We start from the raw sequence: 17161 nt of genomic DNA, 5'->3' as shown, positions 1-17161 counted from the left end.
GGCAAATTGTTTTTATTCTCTAGCTATTTAAATTGGAAACTTTTTCTTTTTATTGCCAGCACAGACATTTGGAAGAGGTCAAACAGACACAATAGCCATCACCTAAAGACTTACCACACTGTTTAGGCCCAATTCCAACTGCTTTTGGCAGCTAAACAGTGTTGAGCCTCTTTAGTAGTTTAATTTAAGACCCCCTGCTAATATCATGTCCTGTAGGTCTTTTTACATTACCAACACATGATTTTTTTCAGTAAGCCAATATAGTTAGGAAAATTTTTATTAGCTTACCTGGTGATAGAAGTAGAAGAGGGCAAAAAAGTGCCTGTATTTTAACTACAGCCATACCACATTGGATAGGCCCAACCTCGTCTGATCTTGAAAGCTAAGCAGTGTTGGGCCTGGTTAGTACTTGGGTGGGAGACCACATGGGAACACCAGGTGCTGTAGGTTTTTTCACATTACTTGCAAATTGTTTTTATTCTCTAGCTATTTAAATTGAAAACTTTTTCTTTCTATTGCCAGTACAGACATTTGGAAGAGATCAAACAGACACAATAGCCATCACCTAAAGACTTACCACACTGTTTAGCCCCAATTCCAAATGCTTTTGGCAGCTAAACAGTGTTGAGCCTCTTTAGTAGTTTAATTTAAGACCCCCTGCTAATATCATGTCCTGTAGGTCTTTTTACATTACCAACACATGATTTTTTTCAGTAAGCCAATACAGTTAGGAAACTTTTGTATTAGCTTACCTGGTGATAGAAGTAGAAGAGGGCAAAAAAGTGCATTTATCTCACCTACAGCCATACCACATTGGATAGGCCCAATCTCGTCTGATCTTGGAAGCTAAGCAGTGTTGGGCCTGGTTAGTACTTGGGTGGGAGACCACATGGGAACACCAGGTGCTGTAGGTTTTTTCACATTACTGGCAAATTGTTTTTATTCTCTAGCTATTTAAATTGGAAACTTTTTCTTTTTATTGACAGCACAGACATTTGGAAGAGGTCAAACAGACACAATAGCCATCACCTAAAGACTTACCACACTGTTTAGGCCCAATTCCAACTGCTTTTGGCAGCTAAACAGTGTTGAGCCTCTTTAGTAGTTTAATTTAAGACCCCCTGCTAATATCATGTCCTGTAGGTCTTTTTACATTACCAACACATTATTTTTTTTCAGTAAGCCAATACAGTTAGGAAACTTTTTTATTAGCTTACCTGGTGATAGAAGAAGAAGAGAGCAAAAAAGTGCCTGCATCTCACCTACAGCCATACCACATTGGATAGGCCCAATCTTGTCTGATCTTGGAAGCTAAGCAGTGTTGGGACTGGTTAGTACTTGGGTGGGAGACCACATGGGAACACCTGGTGCTCTAGGTTTTTTCAATTACTGGCAAATTGTTTTTATTCTCTAGCTATTTAAATTGGAAACTTTTTCTTTTTATTGCCAGCACAGACATTTGGAAGAGGTCAAACAGACACAATAGCCATCACCTAAAGACTTACCACACTGTTTAGGCCCAATTCCAAATGCTTTTGGCAGCTAAACAGTGTTGAGCCTCTTTAGTAGTTTAATTTAAGACTCCCTGCTAATATCATGTCCTGTAGGTCTTTTTACATTACCAACACATGATTTTTTTCAGTAAGCCAATACAGTTAGGAAACTTTTGTATTAGCTTACCTGGTGATAGAAGTAGAAGAGGGCAAAAAAGTGCCTTTATCTCACCTACAGCCATACCACATTGGATAGGCCCAATCTCGTCTGATCTTGGAAGCTAAGCAGTGTTGGGCCTGGTTAGTACTTGGGTGGGAGACCACATGGGAACACCAGGTGCTGTAGGTTTTTTCACATTACTGGCAAATTGTTTTTATTCTCCAGCTATTTAAATTGGAAACTTTTTCTTTTTATTGCCAGCACAGACATTTGGAAGAGGTCAAACAGACACAATAGCCATCACCTAAAGACTTACCACACTGTTTAGGCCCAATTCCAACTGCTTTTGGCAGCTAAACAGTGTTGAGCCTCTTTAGTAGTTTAATTTAAGACCCCCTGCTAATATCATGTCCTGTAGGTCTTTTTACATTACCAACACATTAATTTTTTTCAGTAAGACAATACAGTTAGGAAACTTTTTTATTAGCTTACCTGGTGATAGAAGTAGAAGAGGGCAAAAAAGTGCCTGTATCTCACCTACAGCCATACCATATTGGAAAGGCCCAATCTTGTCTGATCTTGGAAGCTGAGCAGTGTTGGGACTGGTTAGTACTTGGGTGGGAGACCACATGGGAACACTTGGTGCTGTAGGTGTTTTCACATTACTGGCAAATTGTTTTTATTCTCTAGCTATTTAAATTGTAAACTTTTTCTTTTTATTGCCAGCACAGACATTTGGAAGAGGTCAAACAGACACAATAGCCATCACCTAAAGACTTACCACACTGTTTAGGCCCAATTCCAAATGCTTTTGGCAGCAAAACAGTGTTGAGCCTTTTTTTTTTTTTTAATTTCCATAATTTTTTATTCCACATTTTTTTCATTACATACAATATACATTCATTCTCCCTCCCCCCCCTTACAGTTCCGTATTCCATGAAGCACATGTTCTTCAATTAGCATTACAGTTACACCGTCCAGTTTATAGGGAGTCGGGCACCTCAACATGGAGTCTGGCATGGGATTTCCGGTTCTCCGTGTATCCCCTGTGTTTACGTGTTCATTTGACCCTTAAATTATATATATCCCTTAGACCCATTTCCCCTAATTTTACTCTAAATTCTCATTTCAGAGGGGTTTCCCCCATTCTTCCTCCCTTCCCTCCCTCCCCCCCTTATGTGTATAGTGTTTACTAATTCCCTTAACTACCCCAGACTTTTTGCCTATTTCTATATTGTCCCTTTTACCTTATCCCCCCTCCATGTTGTGACGCCGTACTCTCCTTAGGGTCCATACGACCTTCCTATCTAATACAGTGCTTACTCTAATACACCTAACAAACAAGACAAAAAAGGAAAAAATTGTGTTTTGTGTACTTATTCCTGAGCCAGTTGCCCATGCCCGCCATGCACTGCCCTTCTTCCTCCTATCCGTACTCCACTCCCCCCATGTCCCATTCCCTCCCCTACCTCCCACATAATTCTAAAACCCCGCAAGTTTACTCTTCCCCCCCAAGTCCAGGTCCCCTCCTACAGGATCCTCCAATTTTATCTAAAAATTTGCTTCCACCTTGCCGTGATCTATTTATCTTAAGTTACTCCATCTATCCCATATTTCATGGAACTTTCCTTCTGTCCTCCTAGCTATATATCTATATTTTTCATGTTCCATTGTACTATCTACAAGAGGAACCCACTCTGCGAACTCCGGTCCCTCTTCTGCCATCCATTTTCTCGCTATACATATTTTAGCTAGTGTACAAAGGTTTATCACCAAGATCCATAGGTTCCCTTGCATAACATATTCACCCTTAATCGCCAATAAACACATTTTAGAGGTGCATACTCTCTGTGGAACTCCCAGCCTCTCGAGGGTCCTGATAACCTGGGCCCAAAATCTCTCCACCATAGGGCATTCCCATAGTAAGTGATAAAAAGTTCCATCCCTACTTTTGCACTTTGGACAGGTCTTGTCACCCCTACCCCCGAACTTAAATATACGTTCTGGTGTCAGGTATGATCTATGTATTATATACAGTTGGACCTGCTGAAACTTGGCTTGCCCTGTTGCTCTCTGTACATTGGACAGCGCTTCCTTCCAATCATCCTCCTTTATTTCCCCCAGGTCTAGCTCCCATTTGTTGCACAATGCCCCCAAGTTATCCCCTTTTAGTTCTTGTATAAGATGTTTGTAGCACTGAGCAATCATATGGCGGGGCTGGGTTTTTTTAAGGAATCCCTTAGTCAATGACTCCTCCAGTATAGGGTGTCCATTTCTGAATTGCGTTCCCAGGGCATGCCTCAACTGAAAATAACGATATTTAAAGCTATTTACCAAATTAAACTCCTCCTTTAATGACAAAAAGGTTCTAAATCCCGCCCCATCATATAACTGCCCAATTTCCACAAGGCCTACCTCCCCCCATACCTTATCTACCTGCAGTGCACCTAATTCACCTAGATGTCGAGTGTTGTGGAGAGGTGTCTCGGGGTCCATTCCACTACTGCCCAAAATTCTTTCGGCCTGTTTCCATACCTCTATCGCCTGATTAATTATAGGGGGCCATTTACGTTTTTTGTTACCAGATAATAACAGGTGCAGCGGAGTGTGCCCGGGGGACACTGTCTCTACCAAAGCTTGTATTAATTCCGAGTCCTGTCCTTTTTTTATCCATGAATTCAAAAAGGCCATCTGAGTCGCTAAGTAATACAGCCAGAAGTCCGGTAAACCTAACCCCCCTTCTGCCTTAGGCCTTGTCAGGTTGCTCTGCTTTATTCTGACCCTTTTCTTATTCCATATTAAGGATGATATAAGCCCTTCCAGCATTCGGAATATTTTCCGGGGGAGATAAATTGGAGCATGTTGTAAAACATAAAGTATTTTTGGTTGTACTACCATTTTTACGAGGTTCACCCTCCCAGTCACGGTCATTGGCAGCCTTTCCCACGACACAATTTTAGTTTTGATATAATTTATCAATGGGATAATATTCAGGGCCTCAAATTCCTCCGCTTTATTAGTTATCATAATTCCCAAATATTGGAATTTCTCCACGATTTTCAATGGGTTGTTTGCTGCCCTCGTTGTCCCTGCCATATCCCTCAAAGGTAGTATACAGGATTTGCTCCAATTTATCTTTAGCCCCGAAAAAGCTCCAAACTGGTTTACTATCTCTAATAACTCCGGTAGATCAGATACATAATTTTCAAGAAAAAGTAAAACATCATCTGCGTATAGCGCGATACGGTCTTCCTTCCCTCCTACCCGAAGCCCTCGAAGCTTTACAGTCGACCTAATTACACAAGCCAGCGGCTCCATTGCTATCGCAAAAAGTGCTGGCGATAACGGACAGCCCTGACGGGTGCCTCTTTTTATAGGAAAACTGGGGGATATGTAATTATTTATCATTACTCGTGCTTTAGGGTTCGAATAAAGCAGTTTGACCCAGTTTATGAATACTGGCCCAACTCCTATCCACTCCAATGCCCTCCAGAGGTACTCCCATTCCACGGTGTCAAACGCTTTAGCGGCGTCTAATGAGACCACCGCTGGCGCCTCGTAGTCACCATGTTTACTTTGTAGGTGGCAAAACAGCCTTTTTAAATTTGTGGCAGATGACCTACCAGGTATAAACCCGGTCTGGTCACTGTGAATTATTCCCCCCAGGGCATTATTCAAACGAGTAGACAGAAGCTTGGCCAGTATTTTTACGTCATTAGTCAATAAGGATATGGGCCTATATGATTCTCTCATCCTTGGATCCTTATCTTTCTTTAACAGATTTATTATTAATGCTTCGGACATGGAAGGAGGAATTATCCCATCTACATACATTTTGTTAAAAAGTTCTAACAGTTTTGGGGAGAAAAACTGGGAGTAAAGCTTATATAGTTCTTGAGGGATACCATCTGTCCCTGGGGCTTTTCCGCTAGGGATTGTTTTTATTGCATTATTAATCTCTTGAAGAGTAAATGGTGCGTCAAGACTGTTTTTTATTCTTTCCGGCAAGCTAGGGGGAGTTATCTGTGCTAGATATTTTTGTATCTCCTCGGTTGAATTTATTGACTTTGCCTCGTACAGATTCTGATAGTACTGGGCAAAACTCTGTACGATGCTGGGGGTTGTGTTCAGCACCCTACCTCCCTCATCCTGTATCCCCAGGACTACATTGGGTGGTTGTTCTGCCTTTACAATATTAGCCAAGAAGCTTCCTGGTCTGTCCCCTTCTACGTACCTATGGTGTTGTTTAAACACTTCACCCAGCATCGTTTTTTCCTTAAGCTTCTTATTCCAGGCTACTTGAGCCGCCATCCACTCCTCTTTACTTCTATGGGATCCCTCCTCTATATACCTCTTCTCTAGTCTTATACATTCGGTCTCTAGCCTCTGTTCTTCTTGCCTATAAGATGCTTTTAGGCACGCAATTTTTTTTATTAGTGAACCCCGGATGCCTGCTTTAAATGCGTCCCATATTGTTTCGGCTGATGCCGATCCCTCATTCACTTTTAAGAATTCTTCCCACTGTTCTTCCAATCCTTCCCCCGGAGCTAATTTGGACAACCAGTTAGTATTTAGCTTCCAGTATATAAATCCCTTTTGCCCCCCAGGAACTAGGGTAACCTCAAGGGGGGAGTGGTCGGATATACCCCTGGCTCTATAGGTCGCCCCACACACCTTCAGCAGGCAATCCTCAGTAGCCAGGGCCATATCCAGCCTGGAAAATGTCTCGTGTGTCCCCGAGAAGCAAGAATATTCAAGTACATCTGGGTGGTCCCTTCTCCAGACATCTCTCAGTCCCATCTCCTCTATCATTAGGGCAAACCCGGACTTTTGGCCCATATTCCCCTGATTCTTAGATCCCCATCTATCCAACCGTGGGTCCAGTACGTTGTTGAAGTCCCCTATTACCAGAGCTGGTGTCTCTGGAGACAGGGCCATAAATTCCGCAACTTTCTTTAGGACCACATAGTTGAATGGAGGGGGAATATACACCGTCATCAGCAAAAACACAAACGTATCCAACCTGCATTTTAAAAATACATATTTCCCATTTGGGTCCACAGAGGTTGACTCAATTGCAAAGGGGATCCCCTTTCTCACCAACACAGAGACCCCTCTGGAGGCCGAGGTGAAGGTAGAGTGGAACGTCCACCCAATCCATGCTTTTTTTAACGCTAAAACTCTACCTCCCTCCAGGTGGGTCTCCTGGAGACATATAATATCCACAGCATATTTACGCAATTCCCTCAAGACCAGAGCCCTTTTTATCCTATTATTAAGTCCCCTCACGTTCCACGATAGAATACTATATTTCAGCAGCCCCATTCCATTTTTTAAGCATATTAACCATAAACAAGGGGAAGCATCCCTCTACTTGGTCCTGCACCGTGCCTGCACCCTGGGTTGTAAACTTGCTTCCAATCCTCCCCCCCTTCCCTCCCTCCCCCCTCCCTGCATGCCTCCCCCTTCTCCTGACATGCCTAACCCTAACCCCCCCTCCCCTCTCCCTCCTCCAGGCAAACCCTTCTTGGGCTAGCCTTGGGGCATCAAATTTCATGACCACCCAGTAAGGCCTCTCTCCCGCTCCCATATCGACTCTCCCCTTCCTCTTATCGGAATATTTAATTTAGCATATGCCCATCTCTTGCTATCACTCGTCATGCATATGTATTGTATTACATGGGTATATGGGACATTGCCCTGTTAGAATTCACATATCGCAATGATATTAATATATAAAAAAAAAAAAAAAAAAAAAAAAAAGAACAACAAGTAAGCAAGAAAAAATATCAGGAAAAGGAGAAAAATTAGTTCCAAAGAGAGAAAAATTACTTGCAAAAGAAAACAATGCCAAAAAAATTTCAACCTTCCCTCCTCGGAGGAAGGTATAGTTAATTAGGGCAGTTAGAGGGGCACGTTTTGCTTTCAAGCAGTACCCATTGCCTGGCTTGCCGGAAAGTTCCTATCTAGCCAGTCTGAAGCGTCTTTAGGACTCAAGAATACATGGGTCTTCCCCTCGGATACCATTCTCAGCTTAGCTGGAAATAACATTGCGTAATCAAGATGCAGTTCTCTTAGTCTCCTCTTCACTGGCACGTATTGTGCCCTATCCCTTTGAACCCCTTGGGCATAGTCAGGGAACACAGAGATTTTTTTATTGTCCCACATCAGAGGTCCTTTCTCGCGACTTAGGCGTAGTATTAGATCTCTATCTGGGTAGTACAACATTTTAGCAATTAAGGTTCGGTCTGGCGCCCCTGGGGGCAACGGCCTCATAGGGACCCTATGGGCCCTTTCGATTGTAAAGAAATTGGAGAACGCTTCCCTCCCAAAAGACTCTATCAGCCATTTCTGAAGAAACTGCTCCGGGTTGGACCCTTCAGAATGTTCTGGAAATCCCAGAAATCTAAGGTTTTTACGCCTTAAGCGCCCCTCAATGTCCGTTAATTTACTGTCCATGCTCTTCACATGTACCCTCATGCTCTCCATATTCTTAACCATTGGGGTTACTATATCTTCTAACTCTGAAGTCCTTTTTTCCACTTCAGTAGTCCGCTCCTTTACTTTTTGAACTGAGAGGCGTATGATATCAAGATCCTCCTGAATTTTCCCAATCTTGATTGTTAAACGACCCTCACTGGCCGATAATGCGTCTAATACTTTCTGAATGGAGGCCGGCTCTAATGTGTTCTCTGCGTTCTCTGGGGGGGTAGTGGGGGGGGTTCCATCATTTTTAGCTGCAGATGGTGTTGGGGTGGCTGGGGTTCTAGCAAATTTAGCTAGCTTATTTGCCGCAGTGGTGTCCTTAGATTTCCCCATTATACTGGGTATTGTCGTGCCCAGGTAGTTGTCAGGGTACACCCTGTATACACTGATCAGCCGACTCTGCCCTTAGTGTCCTTGGTCCTGGTACCCCACCTTTAATCCTTACTCCCCTGGTACACTGATCCCCTCTATGCAGTACAGCACACACCTGGACAGTTCAGTTCACTTCTTTGTTTTTATAATTGTCCAGAAATACAGAAAAAATGCCTCTAAGCTCAAAAAAGGAATCCGGCAGTTGTCAATGTACAGCTCAACAGTCTTGGTTAGCCCCTGTTTATTTATTTATAGTGGTACCTTCATTAGCAGGCTCACCCGCTTCGTTTTCCGATGACTGCCTCCCCGCCAGTGTTCCGGAGCCCTGCCACTGGACTCCGTTGCCTCTTCCCAGCCGGTCCCTTGGTCTCCGTCTTTGGGTCCTCTCACGACCCCCTTGACTCTTCTCCCCGGCTGCTGCTGAACGAGGTCTCCCCTAGCGGGTATGCGATGCAAGTGTCTAAGCTTCCGGCACCCTTCGACTCCGCTGCTCAACCCCTTGGGCGTCTGTGTACTGGAGCTCCGTTCGGGCATTCAGGGTCACCGTTATGGTCCAGCTTTTTCCCCCCTGAGGATATCTCGTCCCACAGCCTCTCCTTCGCCGCGGTGTGCTTTCGACCGGCTGGCGTTGCTTCCTGCACGCCGCGCCCGCCTGTCTCGTCCCCACGTACGTCACCAGGCTGCGCCGGGCTCTCAGGTCTCGCGGGGCTTTCCACCGGTCTCCAAGCGGCGCCGCTGTAACCCGGCTCAGACTTCCAGAGATTAGCTCCTGCCGCTTTCACTTTTCTGGCATGTATACTCCGAAATCAGAGGTGGGGAGATGTGCTCAGGATACCTTCTTTACATCATGGAGCGGGAGAGAGTAACGCACACGTCCTACTCCCTACATTCCGTGGTCACGCCCCCGTCCCATTCCGCACTCTTTTTGTGTTGAGCCTCTTTAGTAGTTTAATTTAAGACCCCCTGCTAATATCATGTCCTGTAGGTCTTTTTACATTACCAACACATGATTTTTTTCAGTAAGCCAATATAGTTAGGAAACTTTTTTATTAGCTTACCTGGTGATAGAAGTAGAAGAGGGCAAAAAAGTGCCTTTATCTCACCTACAGCCATACCACATTGGATAGGCCCAATCTCACCTGATCTTGGAAGCTAAGCAATGTTGGGCCTGGTTAGTACTTGGGTGGGAGACCACATGGGAACACCAGGTGCTGTAGGTTTTTTCACATTACTGGCAAATTGTTTTTATTCTCTAGCTATTTAAATTGGAAAATTTTTCTTTTTATTGCCAGCACAGACATTTGGAAGAGGTCAAACAGACACAAAAGCCATCACCTAAAGACTTACCACACTGTTTAGGCCCAATTCCAACTGGTTTTTGCAGCTAAACAGTGTTGAGTCTCTTTATTAGTTTAATTTAAGACCCCCAGCTAATATAATGTCCTGTAGGTCTTTTTACATTACCAACACATGATTTTTTTCAGTAAGCCAATACAGTTAGGAAACTTTTTTATTAGCTTACCTGGTGATAGAAGTAGAAGAGGGCAAAAAAGTGCCTGTATCTCACCTACAGCCATACCACATTGGATAGGCCCAATCTCGTCTGATCTTGGAAGCTAAGCAGTGTTGGGCCTGGTTAGTACTTGGGTGGAAGACCATATGGGAACACCAGGTGCTGTAGGTTTTTTCACATTACTGGCAAATTGTTTTTATTCTCTAGCTATTTAAATTGGAAACTTTTTCTTTATATTGCCAGTACAGACATTTGGAAGAGGTCAAACAAACACAATAGCCATCACCTAAAGACTTACCACACTGTTTAGGCCCAATTCCAAATGCTTTTGGCAGCTAAACAGTGTTGATCCTCTTTAGTAGTTTAATTTAAGACCCCCTGCTAATATCATGTCCTGTAGGTCTTTTTACATTACCAACACATGATTTTTTTCAGTAAGCCAATACAGTTAGGAAACTTTTTTATTAGCTTACCTGGTGATAGAAGTAGAAGAGGGCAAAAAAGTGCCTTTATCTCACCTACAGCCATACCACATTGGATAGGCCCAATCTCGCCTGATCTTAGAAGCTAAGCAGTGTTGGGCCTGGTTAGTACTTGGGTGGGAGACCACATCGGAACACCAGGTGCTGTAGGTTTTTTCAAATTACTGGCAAATTGTTTTTATTCTCTAGCTATTTAAATTGGAAACTTTTTATTTTTATTGCCAGCACAGACATTTGGAAGAGGTCAAACAGACACAATAGCCATCACCTAAAGACTTACCACACTGTTTAGGCCCAATTCCAACTGCTTTTGGCAGCTAAACAGTGTTGAGCCTCTTTAGTAGTTTAATTTAAGACCCCCTGCTAATATCATGTCCTGTAGGTCTTTTTACATTACCAACACATTAATTTTTTTCAGTAAGCCAATACAGTTAGGAAACTTTTTTATTAGCTTACCTGGTGATAGAAGTAGAAGAGGGCAAAAAAGTGCCTGTATCTCACCTATAGCCATACCACATTGGAAAGGCCCAATCTTGTCTGATCTTGGAAGCTGAGCAGTGTTGGGACTGGTTAGTACTTGGGTGGGAGACCACATGGGAACACCTGGTGCTGTAGGTTTTTTCACATTACTGGCAAATTGTTTTTATTCTCTAGCTATTTAAATTGTAAACTTTTTCTTTTTATTGCCAGCACAGACATTTGGAAGAGGTCAAACAGACACAATAGCCATCACCTAAAGACTTACCACACTGTTTAGGCCCAATTCCAAATGCTTTTGGCAGCAAAACAGTGTTGAGCCTCTTTAGTAGTTTAATTTAAGACCCCCTGCTAATATCATGTCCTGTAGGTCTTTTTACATTACCAACACATGATTTTTTTCAGTAAGCCAATATAGTTAGGAAAATTTTTATTAGCTTACCTGGTGATAGAAGTAGAAGAGGGCAAAAAAGTGCCTGTATTTTACCTACAGCCATACCACATTGGATAGGCCCAATCTCGTCTGATCTTGGAAGCTAAGCAGTGTTGGGCCTGGTTAGTACTTGGGTGGGAGACCACATGGGAACACCAGGTGCTCTAGGTCTTTTCACATTACTGGCAAATTGTTTTTATTCTCTAGCTATTTAAATTGGAAACTTTTTCTTTTTATTGCCAGCACAGACATTTGGAAGAGGTCAAACAGACACAATAGCCATCACCTAAAGACTTACCACACTGTTTAGGGACAATTCCAAATGCTTTTGGCAGCTAAACAGTGTTGAGCCTCTTAGTAGTTTAATTTAAGACCCCCTGCTAATATCATGTCCTGTAGGTCTTTTTACATTACCAACACATGATTTTTTTCAGTAAGCCAATACAGTTAGGAAACTTTTTTATTAGCTTACCTGGTGATAGAAGTAGAAGAGGGCAAAAAAGTGCCTTTATCTCACCTACAGCCATACCACATTGGATAGGCCCAATCTCGCCTGATCTTGGAAGCTAAGCAGTGTTGGGCCTGGTTAGTACTTGGGTGGGAGACCACATGGGAACACCAGGTGCTGTAGGTTTTTTCACATTACTGGCAAATTGTTTTTATTCTCTAGCTATTTAAATTGGAAACTTTTTCTTTCTATTGCCAGTACAGACATTTGGAAGAGGTCAAACAGACACAATAGCCATCACCTAAAGACTTACCACACTGTTTAGGGACAATTCCAACTGCTTTTGGCAGCAAAACAGTGTTGAGCCTCTTTAGTAGTTTAATTTAAGACCCCCTGCTAATATCATGTCCTGTAGGTCTTTTTACATTACCAACACATGATTTTTTTCAGTAAGCCAATATAGTTAGGAAAATTTTTATTAGCTTACCTGGTGATAGAAGTAGAAGAGGGCAAAAAAGTGCCTGTATTTCACCTACAGCCATACCACATTGGATGGGCCCAATCTCGTCTGATCTTGGAAGCTAAGCAGTGTTGGGCCTGGTTAGTACTTGGGTGGGAGACCACATGGGAACACCAGGTGCTGTAGGTTTTTTCACATTACTTGCAAATTGTTTTTATTCTCTAGCTATTTAAATTGAAAACTTTTTCTTTCTATTGCCAGTACAGACATTTGGAAGAGATCAAACAGACACAATAGCCATCACCTAAAGACTTACCACACTGTTTAGCCCCAATTCCAAATGCTTTCGGCAGCTAAACAGTGTTGAGCCTCTTTAGTAGTTTAATTTAAGACCCCCTGCTAATATCATGTCCTGTAGGTCTTTTTACATTACCAACACATGATTTTTTTCAGTAAGCTAATACAGTTAGGAAACTTTTGTATTAGCTTACCTGGTGATAGAAGTAGAAGAGGGCAAAAAAGTGCATTTATCTCACCTACAGCCATACCACATTGGATAGGCCCAATCTCGTCTGATCTTGGAAGCTAAGCAGTGTTGGGCCTGGTTAGTACTTGGGTGGGAGACCACATGGGAACACCAGGTGCTGTAGGTTTTTTCACATTACTGGCAAATTGTTTTTATTCTCTAGCTATTTAAATTGGAAACTTTTTCTTTTTATTGACAGCACAGACATTTGGAAGAGGTCAAACAGACACAATAGCCATCACCTAAAGACTTACCACACTGTTTAGGCCCAATTCCAACTGCTTTTGGCAGCTAAACAGTGTTGAGCCTCTTTAGTAGTTTAATTTAAGACCCCCTGCTAATATCATGTCCTGTAGGTCTTTTTACATTACCAACACATTAATTTTTTTCAGTAAGCCAATACAGTTAGGAAACTTTTTTATTAGCTTACCTGGTGATAGAAGAAGAAGAGAGCAAAAAAGTGCCTGTATCTCACCTACAGCCATACCACATTGGATAGGCCCAATCTTGTCTGATCTTGGAAGCTAAGCAGTGTTGGGACTGGTTAGTACTTGGGTGGGAGACCACATGGGAACACCTGGTGCTCTAGGTTTTTTCACATTACTGGCAAATTGTTTTTATTCTCTAGCTATTTAAATTGGAAACTTTTTCTTTTTATTGCCAGCACAGACATTTGGAAGAGGTCAAACAGACACAATAGCCATCACCTAAAGACTTACCACACTGTTTAGGCCCAATTCCAACTGCTTTTGGCAGCTAAACAGTGTTGAGCCTCTTTAGTAGTTTAATTTAAGACCCCCTGCTAATATCATGTCCTGTAGGTCTTTTTACATTACCAACACATGATTTTTTTCAGTAAGCCAATACAGTTAGGAAACTTTTGTATTAGCTTACCTGGTGATAGAAGTAGAAGAGGGCAAAAAAGTGCCTTTATCTCACCTACAGCCATACCACATTGGATAGGCCCAATCTCGTCTGATCTTGGAAGCTAAGCAGTGTTGGGCCTGGTTAGTACTTGGGTGGGAGACCACATGGGAACACCAGGTGCTGTAGGTTTTTTCACATTACTGGCAAATTGTTTTTATTCTCCAGCTATTTAAATTGGAAACTTTTTCTTTTTATTGCCAGCACAGACATTTGGAAGAGGTCAAACAGACACAATAGCCATCACCTAAAGACTTACCACACTGTTTAGGCCCAATTCCAACTGCTTTTGGCAGCTAAACAGTGTTGAGCCTCTTTAGTAGTTTAATTTAAGACCCCCTGCTAATATCATGTCCTGTAGGTCTTTTTACATTACCAACACATTAATTTTTTTCAGTAAGACAATACAGTTAGGAAACTTTTTTATTAGCTTACCTGGTGATAGAAGTAGAAGAGGGCAAAAAAGTGCCTGTATCTCACCTACAGCCATACCACATTGGAAAGGCCCAATCTTGTCTGATCTTGGAAGCTGAGCAGTGTTGGGACTGGTTAGTACTTGGGTGGGAGACCACATGGGAACACCTGGTGCTGTAGGTTTTTTCACATTACTGGCAAATTGTTTTTATTCTCTAGCTATTTAAATTGTAACCTTTTTCTTCTTATTGCCAGCACAGACATTTGGAAGAGGTCAAACAGACACAATAGCCATCACCTAAAGACTTACCACACTGTTTAGGCCCAATTCCAAATGCTTTTGGCAGCAAAACAGTGTTGAGCCTCTTTAGTAGTTTAATTTAAGACCCCCTGCTAATATCATGTCCTGTAGGTCTTTTTACATTACCAACACATGATTTTTTTCAGTAAGCCAATATAGTTAGGAAACTTTTTTATTAGCTTACCTGGTGATAGAAGTAGAAGAGGGCAAAAAAGTGCCTTTATCTCACCTACAGCGATACCATATTGGATAGGCCCAATCTCACCTGATCTTGGAAGCTAAGCAGTGTTGGGCATGGTTAGTACTTGGGTGGGAGACCACATGGGAACACCAGGTGCTGTAGGTTTTTTCACATTACTGGCAAATTGTTTTTATTCTCTAGCTATTTAAATTGGAAACTTTTTCTTTTTATTGCCAGCACAGACATTTGGAAGAGGTCAAACAGACACAAAAGCCATCACCTAAAGACTTACCACACTGTTTAGGCCCAATTCCAACTGTTTTTTGCAGCTAAACAGTGTTGAGTCTCTTTATTAGTTTAATTTAAGACCCCCAGCTAATATAATGTCCTGTAGGTCTTTTTACATTACCAACACATGATTTTTTTCAGTAAGCCAATACAGTTAGGAAACTTTTTTATTAGCTTACCTGGTGATAGAAGTAGAAGAGGGCAAAAAAGTGCCTTTATCTCACCTACAGCCATACCACATTGGATAGGCCCAATCTCGCCTGATCTTGGAAGCTAAGCAGTGTTGGGCCTGGTTAGTACTTGGGTGGGAGACCACATCGGACACCAGGTGCTGTAGGTTTTTTCAAATTACTGGCAAATTGTTTTTATTCTCTAGCTATTTAAATTGGAAACTTTTTCTTTTTATTGCCAGCACAGACATTTGGAAGTGGTCAAACAGACACAATAGCCATCACCTAAAGACTTACCACACTGTTTAGGCCCAATTCCAACTGCTTTTGGCAGCTAAACAGTGTTGAGCCTCTTTAGTAGTTTAATTTAAGACCCCCTGCTAATATCATGTCCTGTAGGTCTTTTTACATTACCAACACATGATTTTTTTCAGTAAGCCAATATAGTTAGGAAAATTTTTATTAGCTTACCTGGTGATAGAAGTAGAAGAGGGCAAAAAAGTGCCTGTATTTTAACTACAGCCATACCACATTGGATAGGCCCAATCTCGTCTGATCTTGAAAGCTAAGCAGTGTTGGGCCTGGTTAGTACTTGGGTGGGAGACCACATGGGAACACCAGGTGCTGTAGGTTTTTTCACATTACTTGCAAATTGTTTTTATTCTCTAGCTATTTAAATTGAAAACTTTTTCTTTCTATTGCCAGTACAGACATTTGGAAGAGATCAAACAGACACAATAGCCATCACCTAAAGACTTACCACACTGTTTAGCCCCAATTCCAAATGCTTTTGGCAGCTAAACAGTGTTGAGCCTCTTTAGTAGTTTAATTTAAGACCCCCTGCTAATATCATGTCCTGTAGGTCTTTTTACATTACCAACACATGATTTTTTTCAGTAAGCCAATACAGTTAGGAAACTTTTGTATTAGCTTACCTGGTGATAGAAGTAGAAGAGGGCAAAAAAGTGCATTTATCTCACCTACAGCCATACCACATTGGATAGGCCCAATCTCGTCTGATCTTGGAAGCTAAGCAGTGTTGGGCCTGGTTATTACTTGGGTGGGAGACCACATGGGAACACCAGGTGCTGTAGGTTTTTTCACATTACTGGCAAATTGTTTTTATTCTCTAGCTATTTAAATTGGAAACTTTTTCTTTTTATTGACAGCACAGACATTTGGAAGAGGTCAAACAGACACAATAGCCATCACCTAAAGACTTACCACACTGTTTAGGCCCAATTCCAACTGCTTTTGGCAGCTAAACAGTGTTGAGCCTCTTTAGTAGTTTAATTTAAGACCCCCTGCTAATATCATGTCCTGTAGGTCTTTTTACATTACCAAAACATTAATTTTTTTCAGTAAGCCAATACAGTTAGGAAACTTTTTTATTAGCTTACCTGGTGATAGAAGAAGAAGAGAGCAAAAAAGTGCCTGTATCTCACCTACAGCCATACCACATTGGATAGGCCCAATCTTGTCTGATCTTGGAAGCTAAGCAGTGTTGGGACTGGTTAGTACTTGGGTGGGAGACCACATGGGAACACCTGGTGCTCTAGGTTTTTTCACATTACTGGCAAATTGTTTTTATTCTCTAGCTATTTAAATTGGAAACTTTTTCTTTTTATTGCCAGCACAGACATTTGGAAGAGGTCAAACAGACACAATAGCCATCACCTAAAGACTTACCACACTGTTTAGGCCCAATTCCAAATGTTTTTGGCAGCTAAACAGTGTTGAGCCTCTTTAGTAGTTTAATTTAAGACCCCCTGCTAATATCATGTCCTGTAGGTCTTTTTACATTACCAACACATGATTTTTTTCAGTAAGCCAATACAGTTAGGAAACTTTTGTATTAGCTTACCTGGTGATAGAAGTAGAAGAGGGCAAAAAAGTGCCTTTATCTCACCTACAGCCATACCACATTGGATAGGCCCAATCTCGTCTGATCTTGGAAGCTAAGCAGTGTTGGGCCTGGTTAGTACTTGGGTGGGAGACCACATGGGAACACCAGGTGCTGTAGGTTTTTTCAC

The 17161-nt window shown here is 42.0% G+C and overlaps 12 non-coding genes and 10 pseudogenes across 12 annotated transcripts; all 22 read left to right on the top strand.

Annotated features, from left to right (window-relative positions):
• The first annotated feature begins 331 nt into the window (after positions 1 to 331).
• On the top strand, positions 332 to 450 carry LOC146028100 (5S ribosomal RNA; annotated as a pseudogene).
• Positions 451 to 795: 345 nt separating this feature from the next.
• LOC146032540 (5S ribosomal RNA) lies at positions 796 to 914 on the top strand. Its single transcript, XR_014457970.1, has one exon. It is a non-coding gene; the product is annotated as a 5S ribosomal RNA (ribosomal RNA).
• Positions 915 to 1260: 346 nt separating this feature from the next.
• Positions 1261 to 1379, top strand: LOC146029078 (5S ribosomal RNA; annotated as a pseudogene).
• A 344-nt stretch (positions 1380 to 1723) lies between these two features.
• LOC146032539 (5S ribosomal RNA) lies at positions 1724 to 1842 on the top strand. Its single transcript, XR_014457969.1, has one exon. It is a non-coding gene; the product is annotated as a 5S ribosomal RNA (ribosomal RNA).
• Positions 1843 to 2188: 346 nt separating this feature from the next.
• Positions 2189 to 2307, top strand: LOC146029449 (5S ribosomal RNA; annotated as a pseudogene).
• Positions 2308 to 9612: 7305 nt separating this feature from the next.
• On the top strand, positions 9613 to 9731 carry LOC146033110 (5S ribosomal RNA). The gene has a single exon (XR_014458520.1). It is a non-coding gene; the product is annotated as a 5S ribosomal RNA (ribosomal RNA).
• A 345-nt stretch (positions 9732 to 10076) lies between these two features.
• On the top strand, positions 10077 to 10195 carry LOC146034375 (5S ribosomal RNA). The gene has a single exon (XR_014459782.1). It is a non-coding gene; the product is annotated as a 5S ribosomal RNA (ribosomal RNA).
• Positions 10196 to 10540: 345 nt separating this feature from the next.
• On the top strand, positions 10541 to 10659 carry LOC146028379 (5S ribosomal RNA; annotated as a pseudogene).
• A 346-nt stretch (positions 10660 to 11005) lies between these two features.
• On the top strand, positions 11006 to 11124 carry LOC146029012 (5S ribosomal RNA; annotated as a pseudogene).
• Positions 11125 to 11468: 344 nt separating this feature from the next.
• Positions 11469 to 11587, top strand: LOC146034816 (5S ribosomal RNA). Its single transcript, XR_014460220.1, has one exon. It is a non-coding gene; the product is annotated as a 5S ribosomal RNA (ribosomal RNA).
• Positions 11588 to 11931: 344 nt separating this feature from the next.
• On the top strand, positions 11932 to 12050 carry LOC146034226 (5S ribosomal RNA). Its single transcript, XR_014459632.1, has one exon. It is a non-coding gene; the product is annotated as a 5S ribosomal RNA (ribosomal RNA).
• Positions 12051 to 12394: 344 nt separating this feature from the next.
• LOC146032147 (5S ribosomal RNA) lies at positions 12395 to 12513 on the top strand. The gene has a single exon (XR_014457591.1). It is a non-coding gene; the product is annotated as a 5S ribosomal RNA (ribosomal RNA).
• Positions 12514 to 12858: 345 nt separating this feature from the next.
• Positions 12859 to 12977, top strand: LOC146032538 (5S ribosomal RNA). The gene has a single exon (XR_014457968.1). It is a non-coding gene; the product is annotated as a 5S ribosomal RNA (ribosomal RNA).
• Positions 12978 to 13323: 346 nt separating this feature from the next.
• On the top strand, positions 13324 to 13442 carry LOC146029076 (5S ribosomal RNA; annotated as a pseudogene).
• A 345-nt stretch (positions 13443 to 13787) lies between these two features.
• LOC146032537 (5S ribosomal RNA) lies at positions 13788 to 13906 on the top strand. Its single transcript, XR_014457967.1, has one exon. It is a non-coding gene; the product is annotated as a 5S ribosomal RNA (ribosomal RNA).
• Positions 13907 to 14252: 346 nt separating this feature from the next.
• On the top strand, positions 14253 to 14371 carry LOC146028763 (5S ribosomal RNA; annotated as a pseudogene).
• Positions 14372 to 14716: 345 nt separating this feature from the next.
• On the top strand, positions 14717 to 14835 carry LOC146028447 (5S ribosomal RNA; annotated as a pseudogene).
• A 345-nt stretch (positions 14836 to 15180) lies between these two features.
• On the top strand, positions 15181 to 15298 carry LOC146028577 (5S ribosomal RNA; annotated as a pseudogene).
• Positions 15299 to 15642: 344 nt separating this feature from the next.
• On the top strand, positions 15643 to 15761 carry LOC146034985 (5S ribosomal RNA). The gene has a single exon (XR_014460388.1). It is a non-coding gene; the product is annotated as a 5S ribosomal RNA (ribosomal RNA).
• A 345-nt stretch (positions 15762 to 16106) lies between these two features.
• On the top strand, positions 16107 to 16225 carry LOC146034528 (5S ribosomal RNA). The gene has a single exon (XR_014459933.1). It is a non-coding gene; the product is annotated as a 5S ribosomal RNA (ribosomal RNA).
• A 346-nt stretch (positions 16226 to 16571) lies between these two features.
• LOC146029075 (5S ribosomal RNA) lies at positions 16572 to 16690 on the top strand (annotated as a pseudogene).
• A 345-nt stretch (positions 16691 to 17035) lies between these two features.
• On the top strand, positions 17036 to 17154 carry LOC146032535 (5S ribosomal RNA). The gene has a single exon (XR_014457965.1). It is a non-coding gene; the product is annotated as a 5S ribosomal RNA (ribosomal RNA).
• The last annotated feature ends 7 nt before the right edge of the window (positions 17155 to 17161 follow it).

The sequence above is a fragment of the Crinia signifera genome, chromosome 8 (genome assembly GCF_055691185.1).
Source record: "Crinia signifera chromosome 8, ASM5569118v1, whole genome shotgun sequence".
Taxonomy (NCBI): domain Eukaryota; kingdom Metazoa; phylum Chordata; class Amphibia; order Anura; family Myobatrachidae; genus Crinia; species Crinia signifera.
This window is presented reverse-complemented; position numbering and strand designations above follow the sequence as displayed.